Below are 15,522 nucleotides of genomic sequence, written 5' to 3' on the forward strand. Positions count from 1 at the left end.
ACGGCTTGCAGACTGTTCACTACGTATAGCCAGCCTTCACGGTTACTTAGTCTATTTGCGTTTCAGCATCTGTACAATTATAAAACGGCTTGCATTTTCTTCAGTGATTCTTCATAGGGAGAATTCGCATTTTATGGCTAATTTCCCTCACCTAGTGAGTCACCCAGCAACTTTGCTGGACTTCTGGAGTTTATTTTTTCACTTGGTAAGAGTGTGAGCTTTTCCCCCACTCTTACCTGTGTTTTGCTATGTGTTTCTACCTGTTTCTTTGTGATTGTGGGCTCTGGAGTACACCACTTCGGTAGCCCCCTTTTTTGTGTGTGTCACCCAGCACCTTCTATGCAGTGGCACAGGGTTGTCGTTCAGACTCTGCCGACTCCATTTCTGAGGCGACTACCGTCCCCCAGAAAAGGGTAAAGTTACCATTAACTTTACTTAGTCAATCTTCCACAGATCCAGTACACCCCATCTTCCATGGAGTACTGGAAAGAGTTAATTCATATCCCTTTTTATCTGTACCTCCTAGAGCATTGTTTCGCTCTTTTAACATTTAGACTTGGCTGGTGGCAGTGGTATCTACCCTAACTTTTCTACCGCGATTATATTAGATAAACGTGGTACTGTTCTTGGCTATTATATTAGCCTGGAACATAAACTTGCTTGACCAAATTGTCTTTCTTTTGGCTCCGGTTGAGTTTATTCGCCATTTCTTTTTGTTAAAGTCCTTCTTGTGTTTTACTTTGCGCCGCAAACTAGTTTCGCCTTCTTTGTTCACTGTCTTTTGGCGGGCTTCTGCTCAGAAGCCCTCCTCAAGGCGCCTGGGTGTCTAGGTGGGCTGAATGTGAGGGAGGGGTGTAGTCACCCCCTGCACAGGGTATCCTAGGAAACCCAAGTCGCACTTTGTCATGATTGGCCAGGGTAGTTGTCCGGGCTGGACAACCCCCCTGCTGGGTGATTGACAGCCAGGCTGTGTGAATGGTGGTTTTTCGTATAAAAGGCAGGTCTCTTGGGCTAGAAGTCAGAGAGTCGCCACTGGAACTACAAGGAACCGAAGAGAAGCGGAGAGAACGATGGCTGCTGCAACTACACCGTCCCGGTGAAGCCCTGCTGCAGTCCTGAGCTATCTTCCCTTCAACGACTTAGAGAAGATCCAGTCCGGAGTCTTCTTCCCTTGAGCTTGGTGGGAATAACCAGCTCATCTTCCACAGCCAGAGGATCCTCTTCCTTGGTCGAAATCGCTGCACGCTGCTGTAGTGGTCCGGATAGCCATCTGAAGAGCCTCTCTTGTTTTTTAAGGAGCACACCTTTTATTCCTCGTCGCTGCTGCTGGCCTCATCCCTGTGTGGTGCAGACCCCCTTCAGACGTCCTCCTTCACAACGAAGCTCCAGGAATCGTGGGTCCAACAGGAACAAGGCCAGGGCACCAGCCGCACCATTGGAACAAGGTATTGTGTTCTGCTTGAGGAAACTGGGTGAACCCCTTTTCTTCATCTCCAAGGCTTGCCCTTGTCTTCCCTCCTTCTTATAACATTTGCTTCCGAACATTGACAATATCGAAGTACTTTTGGCTACGTTGAATCGTGAACTGTCTGACTGTGTGATCTTCGGCAACAGGCCCCCAGTGTCACTTGACCCTGGCTCCGGCCCTTTGACTTTTGAACTCCTGTCTCTAAGTGTTTCTCGATTCTGTCTGCCTTACCAAAATATTGCCTGTGATTTTTGCCTCCGACTCCCTCTGGGTATCTCAAGTGTTAAGTGTGTTTTTGCCCCGGTAGCATTTCATGTCACGGATATGCGTTTATCTAGTAGACCGAACTGTCAAAAAGTGATCCCAATCGTATCCGCGGTAACGTGTTTTGTTCGTAACACTGGTTCATTCAAACACAGGGTACTTACCTTGAGACTTACTGTACAAAGTGAATTGGTTAGTTGTAGTATATTTACAATAAATGGGAAAACAACAAATGTACTTATATTTTTATACCTGAAACCTTGAGTCAGTGTTTGCTTGAGTCAAGGTAATTGTGGTCCCTTTGTGTAATCTCTGCTACTGCTCATTTACTCTTGAGATAAGCCTGGCTGCTCCGCCACTGCTACCACTCTGACATAGCGGTACAGGCTTGTACCAAAGGTAAAACTTGTATTGCCACCTGTGGTCTTAATTGTGTGTAGTGGTCCCTAAGGGCACTGCACAGGATTCTGCCTAACACTTCACATTTGCAATCTTAATTCAGCACATGAAATGTTACTCAATTCTTAACTTTGTCATCAGATTCTATTAGGTTTATATACTTTCTTCCTTGGCATCTCTTCTTGGTGCGTCACCGCTGCTTCATGCAAGGTCACCAGTCTCTTGCCTTCACTGCTTCACACTTCTTCAAGAACCTCCTTTAAGAGACTGTCATGTCTCGGCGGGTGCATCATATAAGGCTTTCTCAATGGATACCTTGTTTCGAGAATTCTTCGTGGGATAGGTACCATTAATGGCGTCGTGCATGTTGCAATTTCCAGCTTCCAACATATTGGCAAAATAGGTTTGGGACTTCTGTTAGAGGCATTTGGCTCCTCCTCTACTCTACCCTTACCTCCAGACTTACCATGGAGCATCATGTATCCTCAGCGCACAAGCTCTGTCATCTATCGCTGCCCCCCTGCACCTCTTTGTCTGGCCTTGTACCCTCCTGATCATCGTGTTGCACCACCTCTACGGCATTCCAGCCCCTCGCAACAAGAGGTGAGGTTTCTTGTTCAACTTGAGCATTCACGTTGAACACTTGGCTTTCCTTCTGTCCCTGCTGCACCGGTTTCTTTTTCGTTGCCCTGCACTCTACTTGTATTTTATTTACCTGTGACCGCTGGATTGATGCTCGCAGCCCAGCGCTGTAATTTATTTGACCTACCTTTGAGCACTGGATTGACACTCTCAGCCCAACGCTGTACTTTATTTGACCTACCTTTGACCACTGGATTGACACTCTCAGCCTAGTGCTGCTTTTTAATTGACCTACCTGTTACCACCAATGTTTGCAGCATGCCAATGCTGCACTTTCCTACTTGTACCTGTATACCTGATGTAGCCCCAGAGGCTTTCCTTGTTGCATTCTACCTACCTGTACATGCATACTGATGTAGCCCTCCACATCACAGGGTGAGGCTTTCCTTGTTGCATTTTACCGACCTGTACATGCATACTTGTTGTAGCCCCCTGCACCACAGGGTGGGGCTTCCCTACTTGTGCCCCCACTCCATTGTCATTTTCCATTTCCAGCCTTTTGCTGGGTTTGAACCTGTTCACTGCACTAATGTACCCTTCCGCTCACTTCCTGCCTCCTCAGCTTTACTCCCTCCTCCCTTCCTGGCCTTCCCCTCATCCTTCTCTCCCATCATTATGTTTCTGCACTTGCATGATCTGAATGGTCGCATGACCTAGTAGGAATGTTATTGTTTGTCTTCATCCATGTTCCCCCCAAACCTTCACTTTCCCTCTCCCTCCTCCCCTGCATTCTTGTTACTGCACTTGCACAATCTGAATTGTATCATAAACTAGTAGGAACACTACAATCTGTCTTTCCTTCCCTGCTACCTCTGAACCTTCACTCCCTCTCCTCCCCACTCTCCCCTGCATTCTTGTTACTAGCAGGATTCGAATTGTCTCATTACATAGTAAGAACGCTACTGTCTGTCTTTCCTTCCCTTCTCCCCCTCAACTTTACCTCCCCTTCTCCTTTTCTTTCTTGTTACTGCACTTGCACGATCCAAATTGTCCCATGACCTAGTAGGAACGTTATTGTCATGTTTTTTGTTCTATGTACCCCCTCCCTTGTCTTGATGCGCCTTGAGACACCTTTTTGCTGCACAGGTGCAGTACAAATACCCAATAAATAAATAAAGAAATCTGCTTCTGGGTTCTCCACCTCCTCTGATGATTCTCGTAAGCAGAGAAAGCAAAGGAAAGAGGTAAACATGTATTATCACTGTAATCCCCCATACACACTAATACAACTTATCCAACCACCTCCTTCCTAATCCTATTTTCATAAAAACTCCTATGACCCCAAAAGGTGACACATCCCCCGACCTTATGCACCACCACTATTTGATCAGAGGTAAAACTGGCTGGGGGAACTGACACCCTGCTATTCTCTTTCTTCACCCTTGTCTACAGATTTCGTTGTCCTTCTACTTATTCTGTACCCCCCTCTCCTCATTCTAGCTTTCTCCGAATGCAAACTCAATCCAAACTCTGCTCTTCCCCTATGCCAAACAATCACACTTACAATGGTCATCCCTTTTATCCTGGGTCTGCTCCTCCCACTGGAGTTGGGATTGGTCTGAGGGTTATCAGGTGTGTGCTTTTAATCACTTTGATTTGCCACTGGTTCACTTTGAAAAGCTGTTGTGGCTCAGCTGTTACTTGATATGGGGTGCATGGAGGATGGACCTTCCACCAATCACTCTTTTAGTTATAGTTTGTCTGTCTATGTGGGAGAGGGCATGTCCAGATGTGGGTCCCTTTCTCGCTGTGCCATAGGGAACCAAGCTGCACCTCACTGATGAGGCCCAACAAGGCCCAAACATGTCTCGGGTTGCTTGTGTTTCCGAACAGAGAGAATCTGGCCTAGTGGTTCGGGTTGGGCTGCTACCATTGGTGGCAGTACCTGACTGATTTGCGTATGGCTGGACCACTTTTGCAATGGCGCAGACAGGCTAACAAACGGTGGTGTCGAAGGTTGCCCAGAGCAATGGCAGGGGTTCAGTTTTATTCAAAACCTTCCACCCATCACTTGTTTGGCTGTGGAAGATGGACCGTGGCTTTAAAATATTAGCCTGCCATCTTGGAATTGAATTTGGCATCTGCCCGTGAATGCGCCTGTGGGTGCTGCCATAGGAGCGCAGCCATGACTGGCTCATTCAGCTGGGTACGCACTCGTAAAGTGCAGCTGACATGCAGCTGACTGTCAATCACATTTGGGAGAAACAAAGCTCATGCGATAGAATTTCGAAGAGTAGCAGGGAATAGAAACAGGTTTATTCGATTTCAATGCAATAAATAAACTGGCAGCATGTCCCCTTCTAACCTTCCAAAAGCAGCCCAATCTCCAACCTCAAATCACACTCTTTTATAGGAAAACTTACAGTGAATAATGCTTTTCTCATCAATATGAGGCCATCTGGCCATAGATGGTGTTGCAGTAGTAAGAAGATGTGCTCTCCTGCTTTAGGAGCTACTTTCAGTCAGTCTACTACTGCTATCCACATGTGTCTTTTACCTCCTTTATGTGCACCTGATCATGTGACAAGAACCTTCTGAAAAAATGTCTAGGTTCAGACGTAACCTAGAGGCTATCTGCCACCTTCCTCCCATCCTGGAGAATACATACTGCTACTGTACTTAAAGCAAATGTTATGACCAACGCTGATTGCTAATAGAAATAGGTGACTATAAAGAAAGGAAAATGTTTGTGTCTCTGTTGTTCCATATGCAACAATGTGATGAAGGTTTTGGAAATTGTTCATCCTCAAACCATATGCTACACGTCTTTTTACCTGTGCAGTGTGTTCTTTTAAAATATGCTTGTGGGATGATAAAAGCGGGTCAAACCACCGAACTGTTGAAGAAAGTGTTACTGAATACAAATCGAAAATAAGAAATAATGTCACCAAATCACGGGTGTATTTGTATTTTTTATTCATTTATTATTTATATTGCGCCTTACACCAAGGAGCTGCACAAAAGCCAATTTACAGTACAATAGTGAGATATTTATAATGCAGAATCAATACAATAACAACAGATAAACAATTTCAATCACAAACTTTAAAATGGACTATTTCCGTTAAAGTAGAAAGGTTTTCAGGGCAACACGGTGAGAAGAGTAAGAATCAATGGACCACAGGGAGCATTCCAGTGGGGAGGAGCAAGCAAGGAAAAGGAGCAAAAACGTTAAGATGCACAAGGAGGACGAGGTACAATTAGTAAAAATAACACAGAGCAGAGAACATGGGAGGCGACATGGAAGGAATCAAGGGATGCATGATAGATAGGAGAAAGACCATGACAGGCCTTGAATACAATTACATAGAAAATTACACTTCAGTTGAGTGTGATAAGGTAGCCAACAAAGAGAAGTCAAAGAGGTAGAGATAGAATCACAAATTGGTACAGAATACAAGAGACGAATGGAAGAATTGAAAACAGATTTTAAAGCACAAACTAATACCATGACCATACCGCGATTCAAACTTCAAAACTCAGGTGGAGCTAGCTTCCCTGTTCAAGCTTCCAAATTATGGAACTCTATCCCCGCGCCTTTGCGTGCAGAATCCTCATTCAACCTGTTCAAACATAACACGAGGTGTTGGCTTCACAATTTGGACTCCTCGACAGCCTATCTCCCGGATCCTAGCACGCTACATTGATGCCGGCACACCATGTAATTTATGTATACTTGTATGCACTTGCAATACTATGATTGTACCTTCTGTAATTGTAACGTAACCACTGTTGACTGCTTTTATTGTAACTGTAACCAGATTTAACTTACGCGCCCTTATGCCCACGGGCCTGGCTGCGCTTTACAAATAAATAAATTCAATTCAAAATTCAAAGGAGCTAAACGAGAAACAAGGAGAAAAAAAGAGAAGTGCAGAGAAGTAGAATAATGGTGACAAAATTAGAGAAGAACAGAAAGACGCAGGAAAACTCTATCCCCTGGACCAGAGTATTATCATGAAGCGAGAAACAGAAGAAATGTCCAGAGAGCAAAACGGTGTTGCTTACAAAAGTATCCAAATGTTTTTATTTACCATGATACAAAAAATTCGAAAAAGTCAATTAATGACATATTACTTTGTTAAACATCAATTAATCACATAACACAACAGCATAGGTGAACAAAATACTTGGCTAAAATGCATGCATCTCAACAAACATTCACAGTGCAGCATCCAAACCATACATCATGCATAGTGACATTCAACCAACCAACAACTTTTGTAAGCAACACCGTTTTGCTCTCTGGACATTTCTTCTGTTTCTCTCGACAAAATTAGAGAAGACATTAGGGGGCTGATTCATGGAATTATTTGCGCCGAAAAACAGGGATTTGTGCGCCATTCTGCCCGCAAATCCCCATTTGTTAAACAGGGATTTGCGGGCAGAATGGCACACAAATACCCTTTTTTCGGCGCAAACAATTCCATGAATCAATGTCTAGAAGTTTAGTGGTGCTAAAGGTCAGGAAAGCCCTCTTTCCGGATATTAAAGAGATGAAATTGACAGGAACGTGATGCAATCGAAATGTGATCGACAAAAAAAAGGTCATTGTCAAGATGAAGACCAAGTTTACGAGCAGTTAGCGAAATAGGAAGGCAAGAGGAAGGAAACAGAACAAAGGAAGGAGGAACAGGAGAAGGGATTGTAATAGCTGGGAAGTACAGTGCTTTGATATTTGAGGCATTAAGAACAAGGAAGCGATCAGACATCCAGGTTTTACCAGCAGAGAGATAGGCTGAAAAATTCATGTGAATATTAGATGTGGGAGGTGAAAAAGATTGAAAGAGTTGGGTGTCGTCAGCACAGAAGTGATGAGAAAACCCGAAAGAAGAGATAATATTAGCCAGTGGAGAGTTATAGAGAGAGAAGAGAAATGGACCAGGAATAGACCCCTGTGGGACACCATGCGAAAGAGGAAGGGGATCAGAGCCAGTGCCAGCCTAAGAGACTGACTAAGTACGATTAGATAAGTAAGATTGAAACCAAGATAATACAGAACCAGAAAACCCAAAAGAAGAGAGAGATTGGAGAAGTAGTGAGTGGTCTACTGTATCGAAAGCAGCGGATCCAGAAATAAGAGTATAGAAGAGCAGGGGTGTTGCTAGGTCTGGAAAAGATCAGGGGCTAAGCTAATGTTGGGACTGGTGGGATTCGGGGCTAGCTGTAGCCTTTTGGTTGCAGTCCCTGAGCTTCTATCCGGGACTACAACCAAAAGACCTGGGGCTATAGCCCACTCAGCCCCCCCTAGCAATGTCTCTGTAGAAGAGTGTTTAGAGAAGTGAGCAGAGAGCTGAGAGCCACATACAGAAAGAAGAGCCGTTTCAGCGGAGTGAAGAGGTCAAAACCCAGACTGAAAACACAGTAAGCTAAGAGTTGAGGGTAACAAAAAATGAAACCCTCGGAATAGATAAGACTTTCCAGTAATTTAGAAAGATAAGGAAGAAGAGAAATGGGATGGAAATTCGATGGAAAAGCTGGATCCAGAGAGGGTTTTTTCAAGATGGGAAGAATGATAGCATGTTTAAATAGAAGATGGAAAGTAGAGGTAGAGAGGGAAATATTAAAGAGACTAGTAAGATGAGAATTAAATAGAGGGGTAGATCTTAGGAATAAGAGTGGAAGGAACAGGATCTTTAGGAGAAACAGTAGGATGAGCCTGTGAGATGAGAAATGAGGTATCAGAGTTGGAGATAAGTGAAAAAGAAGAAATAGCCATGGTGGACGGATGGCAAGTTATTTTAGCGCAATAACAGCCACTCTTGCACTTTGGAGGTAGCTTGTAAGAAAACCCCTGAGAGATGGGGTTCAGACACTGTTGCTAAAAAGTAAGAGCTATTTGGGTAAATCAACAGTTTTGTCTTCAATCATTAGACATTAATGAGAGTTTTGATCATTGTCTGTTTGCTTCTTATGATGCAACATTCACTCAAACTACATTGAGGTCAGTTTCCAGGGTAGTCTCATCCTTGAAGATAGTTTGTGTTACCGGATAGGTGTTGTTAGCAAATAGCTGATAACTTGCTTACTTGTGGCGACAAGAAAGGTAATATTTGGCTTTTAGCTGGAACATCTCACAAAGGCGCACTTCTGTTCAATTCACAGTTATTTCTGGGACACTGTTGGTCTCAGTGGCGATCTCTGTGAGCATGTGAAGTTACTACGGCCGATATGTAAGGAACTGCATTATGCTGTGCAATTTTTCATCTCCTTCCTTTTCCAATGTTTTCTTGTTCTGATTATGTATGATTATTTCATTTTTCAAGACTAAACAATGCACCTGATCAATCAAGTGTTTAACACAAAACATTTAATACAATTGTAAGATGAGTTTATATTGTAATCACTATATTCATCGTGCCCCTGAAAACATGCTTGTGCAATGACATGTAACCTATAGTTGAAGAGTGGGTCAGTGGTCAAACTATTTTGAATAACAAAAACATCCTACCTGTTATAAGTACTTCTTTTGAAAATCGAGCACTCTTGATGCCCATATTATTGAGTACAGTACTCAAGAATGGTTGTCTTTCTGGAATGACTAATTTAGCTAACTAAAATACTTCAAGATTGAAGGCTCCACATTGTACTACAATGTGCTAGTAAGTGTGCTATCCCCTCCCACCAGTTCTAGATCCTTCTTTTTGGACAATGTTCACTCCCTCTGCTAGTAATGACTTTGTGTATTCTGTCTTCCGTTCACTTTTTTAACATACATCCATTCCAGCCCCTATGTTATGAAATATGACATATCCCAAAGTCTTTGTCACACGTGAGATGCTTTCCCATAGGTGTTGATTTGTCCAAAGGCATTTGTCATCAACACTGAGATATCCCAAAGTCTATGAGAATGACGAAGGCCAGGCCCTCTGCCCCTGGCTGTAATTCACCCTCCCAGTCTATGAAAGTCAGCGGCCAACTCAGACTCTCTAATATGGACAGGGATGCATCCTAAATTGGTAGTGACACATAATACCCTTTCTCCCGAGAACAGTGACCCATGGCATTCACCCTTTCATGTAAAATCATACATCCCCTCAGCATAACATCATAATCATTCTGCCACGGATGGTGACCTATCCAAGGCTTTGTGCAATAGAAAATGACCCTCTCAGGTTTGGCTTCAGCTCAACCTCCCGGCCTTGGGGAAAGCTTAATGGCAACCTCTGCTCTTAAATACAACCCAGGCCATGATTCATCCTCTCAGAGAAACCCCCACCAGTCACCTAGCCATGGATATTGTCACATGCACGCCTAAATACTAGAAGCAGGGATTCCAGTTAATCTCTCTGCAAAGGGAAATAGCCTACCTTAGCCCATCTCTGAAAGATAGCAACAAAATCAAACATCACTGCAACAGACAATCATGTCTACAGAGATTTACTATGATTATTAATGAAATACAAAAAAACGGCGGAACTCAATTTCATGGATATGCAATTTATGATGTTTGCTTTATATTTATTTAAAGCGCATTCCTACATTAAAAAAAGAGACGATGGTGGTGCTCATGAGAAAGAGGATAATGATGGCGATGGAGATGAGGGTCAATTTGATGCAGACTCTGAAACAGAAGCGAGGTAAGTAGTACCTACTCAATGTAACTGCAAAATCAATGGGTCCAGTGGACCTCATAAGTTGCATAACTGCATATGACGGTGTCAGGTCAAAAGAAATCAGTGGTCAGCTTAGAAGCCTATTGTGATGTACCACGGAGACTGTTCACAAGGGCTTCTGAAAGAACCATATCGAGTTCCATGAGGGCAGAACAACACCTGAGAAAGTGATCGAGAAATCTGTTGGCTAGATCTCGACTGTTAACTGTATTGTATGCAAATACTAGCAGAAGTACCCGTAACACTGATCCTGTAGGTCGCTGTTCCGATTCACTTATCTCACTTATCGCTTCACGTGCTTTGTGCCAAGAAGTAAACGGCACTGAGAATGGGTGCGTGTGGCAGGCTGACATACCCCAGAGCAGACTTTGGGGGGAGGTTAGAGTTGGTGTGCTGCTGCATACTGGGACCTACTCTGCTCTCTCCCCACCTGTCACCTCACCTTGGCATGGTGCAGTTCATTGTGGTACATGTATCTTGGAAACCGTGCATCCTAGGGCCTGGACCTCGAGTTTTGATTTATCCCAACCTCACCTCTGAGCTTGGCATGGACTCGTAACACAGGCCTATGTGTCAGCGTGATCTCTTTAAGAAAATTGGTTCAGTCTGTAGACTTGCAGGGATTCACAGGAGTAGCATTCACTGATAGATAAACACCACAGGACAGAGATTCACAAAACCATGGGTTCCTAGCGAAAGGCCCACCTTCAAACCAACTATTTTGCGGTATTGGATGCTGCGAAAGCAAAATCAATCTATCAATCAATTCTTTAATTCGACATAAAATGTCATAAAAGAGAAAACACATACAATAAAACCACATAATCCTTAACAAATATCGATAAGTTAAAAAATAAATTAATCAAACTGTCTGAACAAATAAATTCACAAAATATATTTTTCACGAAGTCCCCATCACAGTACAGCAATACAGAACCATAAAACTCCCTTTTCCTCTCTTCCGTACCCTACCCTTCCCTTTTTTCCTTCTCCTTTTCCTTACAAAACTAGAAAGAATAGGAACAAATAATGTGCCAAGTGCAATTATTATGCCAATTGCAGTAAGTATTTTTCCTTTTTCCTTTTCTTCCCCATTTCCCTTCCCTTTTTCTTCCTCACACATGGTCCAAGAAAGACAAAAGAAGAAAGCTCAGGGTCCACTGATCGTTAGACAATCCCACCAATCACGCACGCAGTCTGAGAATCTTAGATGGCGGACGCCTTCTAAAAAGACTCTGTCTGCGGCGAGGAAAGAAGCCAGTCTGTAACACAAACATCCAGGAAAGGCCAGTTAAAGCTACGGTCCAGCATAAAATCACATGAAGCCCATAGCCCAATGACCAACTCTGGGGTTGAGTTTTAAGGAGTATTAGTACCTGGCGAGGGCGCAATCAGAATGAAAGAGCCATTCTGATTTGGCCCTCGCCGAGTCATTACCAGGCCGTGAATCCCTCTGTTGGGATTCCATGGCCTTTGTCCCCAGCAGGGCGGTGGCAGCCCCTCAGCAAATGAGGATGCTCGAAGTGGGGGAATCCCCGCTCCGAGCCTCCCCGCGGCTGAGAGGCTAACTTCGCCTCCCGCCGGGGACTGACATAAGGCTTTTTTTCCCTCCCCTTTCCTCCCTCCGCAAGCCAAGGGACTGAGTAGCAATGGAGAGAATGGCGGCAAGAAGATGTGGCAAAGGAGTGCCAAGAGGAGAGGAAATAGCTGACTGGGAGAGAGAAGAAATATCCCACAAAAATTAGATGCTGAGAATATGGGAGGAGATAAGGAGTGAAGAAAGACACCCTCAGAATGGGACAATAAGCATAGAGGTGGGGAGATGCGTCGAGGAGGAAGGCATAGTAGAGTCAGAAGATTGAGAAGATCATTGGGGAAGCTGATATGCCCTACATCTGCTGGGGCCCATGAGGTTGGGTGGAGGTCTGAGCATGTGGCAGAGCATCAAGAAGGTGATAGACGTTCAGACTAAGGAAGGCGAAAGTAGTGAAGACAAGAAGAGAGAAGGGATTCTAGGGAATGAGACTGTTACAGAGGAAAGACGGGGGGCAGGAGGAGAGGCATTTGGGAATTTGTTTGTGAGCACCTCAGCTAGAGACAGAGTCAGAAGTCTCTTCCTCCAATTCCTCAACTAACCTTCCAAAGACCGAAATGAAACCGCTGAGACTGCACTTGGCGACCTCTGCCCTCTTCCATGTGGTTACCCATTTTTGAAGTACATCAGCTGCCCACTCCTGGAACAAAACAAAACAGAGCTAATTCAAGAGAAGAGAAAGATAACTGCACGACTGGTGGAGAAAAGTGTTGAGATTACCTAAAATACCTCAAACTGTGAGTGATTAATATTCTCTGAGAATTGCTGGACAGTAACATTCAGATCTTTAGGCGGTTGATTCCAGAAAATGGCCTGTTGTTAAACTGTTTCCAATCCAAAAAAAAGCCCTTGTATTATTTATCTGAGTTCAACCAATATTATTATGTAAAATGCAAAGAAAACTTCAAATTGCCATCCTGATCTCAGCTTTGTCAGGACTCAAAAAGCATTTTCCTATTCAGAGAAAAATTACAATTTTAGAGCAAACACAGTCCTTTTTGATTCCAAAAATCTGCATCTGTCAGTCCTGCCATCCCATATCTGCTAATCAAAACTATATTCCCACGTTAGTTACTGATAAGAGAGATGCCTTTACTTACATAAAGTGTGAACTAGCTGAGCCACACCCAACATTTAAAAAAACGGGATGAATCAGTAACGTTTATTTAAAAAAAAGTGGATGATTTTTTAGAGCCTTACCAATCAATGTCCTCCCTTGACTTAATTTCGAAATATTTGCTCTTAGAAGGGTGATGCTAGACTCCAGACTATGCTCTCAGATTAATCGCTGCATTTATTTTGTTTTTCCGACTCAGCTTCTTCTTTAAAAACCTTTGCGCTAGCCCTGACTAAATGCCTTACAGTGTCCATTCTCTGCTTTCAGTGACATTGGGACTCATTACGAGTCCAGCGGTAACCCTGCCGGACTCGTAATATTTTATTGGCCCCTGACTTCCTGGTGCTACCTGGAGATTACAAGTCTGGGGGCCCGGGAAGTCAGGCGCTGGTAAAATGTGACAGATGCACCCAGCACCAAAGGAGTTGCACGCTGATACGATCAGCATCAAACTAGATGGATAAGTGCCTTTCAAATAGGCAGGGCGCCACTCTTCAACAGGCGTTTTGTCACTGCGGGCCCCTTCGCCTCCTTCATCTTGATTCCTCATGTTTCCAACTCCTGCAGTTTTCAAGATTTCTCTTCTTCTGTCCCTTGGATTTGACTGATATTTAGATATTTTGGATTTGGACTTGCTTGGTTGATGTTCAAGACTTCTTTGGATCACGAACTGGTTTTGGTTGTTGTTTGGATTTCAGGTTTGGAACTCTGCTTGTCTAGTTACTGAAATCATTTGGATCACGAAATGGATTTGATTACACTGGATTTTCTCTTGGAGTGTATCACTTTGTTCTTTTCCTGGATTGTTAGGTGTTCACTTGGACATTGTGACTTCTATGGGAACCAGTTTGTCCTGAACTCTGTAAAGTACGCGTTTTCCTATTCCGTCCCTCTCCTTAGCTTCCCTGGCTGCCTGAGGAGTGGCATAGGTTTCACACACTCACCATCCTTGAACCAGGTACCTACCACCCGTTATAGGTAAGGAGATGAAGAGCAGGTAGCTCTGCTCATTATAATAAGATCCCTGTTTTTCATTTCTTGCAGCAAGGAGTGAGTCTGGCGTAACCATTTGGTGTAGGGCTGTATTTTGAATGGTACACTGAAAAGTTGGGAGGAAAGTTTCACCCTCCTGAAGTGTCATCGGGGCTCAGGTAACATTAGGGATCAAAAAGAGAAAGGACACTATTGCAATAATGGGAATTTCAGAATTTCAATGTACATCAAGACTCAAAAGACACTCAGTTAAAGGCGACCACGATGTGACTCTAGAGAAAAACAAAGAAAACGCTAAGAAGACAACAAAAAGGAAATTAATCATAACATGTATGTGGGTGGTAAGTAAGAATGAAGTAAGATCGAAGAAGGAGCATTTGTAGTTAGTGGGCAGTCTGCTGCACCTATAAACTCAAATCAGCTAACTAAATCGGCTGAGAGGAAAACTTTGACATGGATTGAAACCCCACTTCCCCACACTGTAGGGACTCTTGTTTGAGTGATTCTAAAAGCAAGCAGAATAAAAAGAAATGGCTTTAAGGCTATAATGTCACCTCAAACCTAGTAATGGATAGAAAAACTGTACATAAGTACATAATCTGTTCAAGTTAATAATACATTCCTTGGGAGTATTAAATAGTAGAGAGATACATTTTATTAAGTTCCCAATGAGGAAGATACTGAAACAACATTGATTCATTGCTCTAGTAGTGATACCTGTAAACTAATTCTGAACTAAATGGTTTGCCTATGCAGAATGGTAGTACCTTCATTGGTAAATGCCCAAGATCCAAATAACACATAGTATGCCATGTCCAAAATGTTTCCAAAATATTGTAATAGTGTGCTACAAGAAGGAACTTTTGTAAGTGCCCGTAAGGGAGATAAATTGGTTCTTCATATGATTCCACAAAAACAGTGCCTTGTGTGAGACAGGCATGGTATCGGGAGAGATGACAGAGACAACAGAGATATATTGAAACAAAACGTTTTTAATAACCAGGATGGTGTTACGCCTAACTAACCCTATGCTATGCAGGATTTCCCTGCCTTAAGAAATCTAAGGAAAGCCGTTGTCTATAAGTCAAAAACAAAAGTCTGTCTGTGTCCGAAACTATGCATGTTCTCACAACTACAACAAAACTAGTGGGGAATTGCCCTAACCAAATGTAAGTGTTCCAAAGTAAATGTCCAATAATTGACAATTTAAGTTCTTCTAAAGTTCTCTGTCTTAAAATCAATATAGTTCCAAAGTAGTCTTGTTGCAATAAGGACTGATCAAGTTCTAAATTGCCGACTGCAGATTCACAAATGTCACAGTTCACATCACTTGCCAGTCTCGGGTTCCTCTTCCCCAAGTTCCAAAGGTAACAAAGTTCACACAGCAATGTGATCTTGGGATTCTCTTCCCCAAGATGAATATTCTCCA

The 15,522-nt window shown here is 43.2% G+C and overlaps 1 long non-coding RNA gene across 1 annotated transcript in view; it reads left to right on the forward strand.

The window, feature by feature from the left end:
* Positions 1-15,522, forward strand: part of LOC138489654 (uncharacterized) — a 201,463-nt gene that overhangs the window by 128,760 nt on the left and 57,181 nt on the right. Inside the window, exon 2 of the long non-coding RNA XR_011274852.1 lies at positions 10,245-10,353. This is a non-coding gene — a long non-coding RNA (uncharacterized lncRNA). The remainder of the gene's footprint in view (positions 1-10,244; positions 10,354-15,522) is intronic.

The sequence above is a fragment of the Ambystoma mexicanum genome, chromosome 9, assembly GCF_040938575.1.
Source record: "Ambystoma mexicanum isolate Mex_15411 chromosome 9, UKY_AmexF1_1, whole genome shotgun sequence".
In the NCBI taxonomy this organism is placed as follows: domain Eukaryota; kingdom Metazoa; phylum Chordata; class Amphibia; order Caudata; family Ambystomatidae; genus Ambystoma; species Ambystoma mexicanum.